The following is a 2,670-nucleotide window of genomic DNA, read 5'->3' on the forward strand; positions in this document are numbered from 1 at the left end:
GACAAGTCACTTACCTGGTTGCCTAGTATCCAGGGCCATCTCCAGTTATCCTGATTCACATCTGATCACTGGACCCAGATGGCTCTAAAGTAGAAAGTGAAGTTGGTGACTTAGCATAGTACCCTCTCACTCAAATCCAATTCATGTGCTTGTCATGGCATCACCTCCCTGATGGTCTTCTTAGAGAAGGAAGGACACTTCTTGAATGACTTTTTGTCACTGGTAGCACAGATTCTCATTTACATTGGATATTGGGTTGACACTAAGTCTTTAACTAACTGGGATAGAAGTATAACTACCACAGAAATAAATCTCTAACCAAGGAAGAACAAGGAGAATGGACAAAAATTACAGGAAGTAGTTAGATGAGCTAAAACTATGAACTTCTCCTCTTTCCCTTCCAACTCTTTTCCCTACTTCTCTTGCTCTTAATTGATCTTCCAATTTCTTCTTTTCCATCCTTTCTTCTGTTCCCCCACACCTTCTTTTCCTATATCATCCTCTCTCTCCTCATTCTAAGACTCTAAGTTAAGGTGCTTTTCTGTATCTAAATTCTAATTCATGCAAGCAAAGCATCTGATCAGGTAAATGGAACATGCAAGTAAAAACATTTTACATTTGTCTCACACAAACATATATATTCATACAAATAAACATATATATGTAGGTATATATATACATAAGTATACATAGTAGACATCAGCATGGGCACACTATGCCTAAAGTCAGGAAGAATTATCTTCATGAGTTCAAATTAAGCCTCAGACACTTACTAGCTATATGACCTGACTAAGTCATTTAGCTTTATTTGCCTCAGTTTCCTCACCTGTAAAATGACTTGAGGGAAAAAATGGTAAAGTATTCTAGTATCTTTTTTTAGGTTTTTTTTTGCAAGGCAAATGGGGTTAAATGGCTTGCCCAAGGCCCCACAGCTAGGTAATTATTAAGTGTCTGAGGTTGGATTTGAACTCAAGTACTCCTGACTCCAGGGACAGTACTCTATCCACTGCACCACATAGCCACCCCCCCATTTCAGTATCTTTGCCAAGAAAACCCAAATAAGGTCATGAAAAGTCAGACTGAAAAATGACTTAACAAAACATAAGCCATAAAGATCATGAATGTTTTCATTTCAATTAGGATGACTTGCTTCTTCAATGAAAACATAATATGTATGTAAACATTGTGACTTTCCCAAGGCTAGGCTAGTGGTACTCTAGTCAAATAGTATAAATATGTTATGATCTGAAGCAGTTGCAGATTACCTTTTGTCTCCCAATACTCTCTGCAAAAGTAACCACCTATTGTCAAGCACTGTTTCACTGAACCATCATATAACTGCTCAGTTAAGCCTATATAACATAAGAGCCCAGATACTGGGGGCACCTAGATGGTGCAGTGGATAGAGTCAGGAGGATCTGAGTTCAAGTGCTGCCTCAGACACTTAATTAACTTAGCTGTGTGACCTTGGGCAAGTCACTACACCCCATTGCCTTGCAAAACAAAAATTCAAAAAAGAAACAAAAAGAGCCCAGATACTGACGTTTCATCATACTTCTCTTCTTCAGGATAAGAAAATTCTCTATGAATTATCTCTTTACAGGTCAGATACCAGATACTACTTCCTTTTTTGTAACAATGCATATATATACATATATATATATATATATATATATGTATGTATGTATGTATATATGGTTGTACCCCATCTCAAAGCAGTCAGAAGGAAAGCTTACCTTTCCTCACATTGGCCTTTCTCCATGAATCTCTACTCTAGAAAACATATGCCCCAACCGAAACCAGTAGAAATCTCTATTAGAAATCCTAAAATATCTAGTAACTTGGGCAGGAAACATTTCTTACCCATTGGGCCCTCTCTTTTCCTTTCTCAGGGGAAACAGATGGAAGGACTTTTGACTAGAGGAATGTTCCAAAAATCAGTTTTCAAAATACTGAGTTGTCCTTACTTTTGCCTCTTCCTGTTTTAAACCCAAAGCTGTTTTCACAATTCATGAAAAAGAGAACTATTGAAAATATATGAAATTCAGAGTTTGGAAGCCCAGAGTAAAGCAAATAGCTTTTATTATTCAAACACCTGTAGGATCAAGACTCAACTTCTGAAAAAATAGAAGAGTTCTATCTTCTTTTTTCCCCCATTTATTAATTATTTATATCATTAACCAAAGAGGATCTTCCAATCATAACCATAAATAAAAAAAGAACTCTTCAGGAACCATTACATGATCTCTACAATTTTGAGTTTCTCAAATCATATGAATTTCAAATATTCTGTCACATTGGACCCACAAAAAGCCAAAGTTCATCTGTCAAATAGAATCAGAAAATCTCAGAGATAAAGAGGGCCTAAAAAATAATCTGCTTCAATCCACACCTGAAAAAGAAAACAGTTGTAAAAAAGGCCAGGGTCGAAGATTCAGAGGACTAAACTAAAGAACTTTCTCTACCACTAATGATCTAATAAATCTGGACACTGGAGGGAAAGGAATTAGGAATCATAGAATCAGATAACTAAATTTGGAAGGGCCCTCATGGGCAATTTAGTAGAACTCTTTGATATTATAGATGAAGAAACTGAGACCCATTTAAACTGAGAAGTTAAATAATTTGAATAAGGCCACAAATCATTTTGGGACAGTTGGGTCCCTTTTT

The sequence above is a fragment of the Macrotis lagotis genome, chromosome 1, assembly GCF_037893015.1.
Source record: "Macrotis lagotis isolate mMagLag1 chromosome 1, bilby.v1.9.chrom.fasta, whole genome shotgun sequence".
Lineage (NCBI taxonomy): Eukaryota > Metazoa > Chordata > Mammalia > Peramelemorphia > Peramelidae > Macrotis > Macrotis lagotis.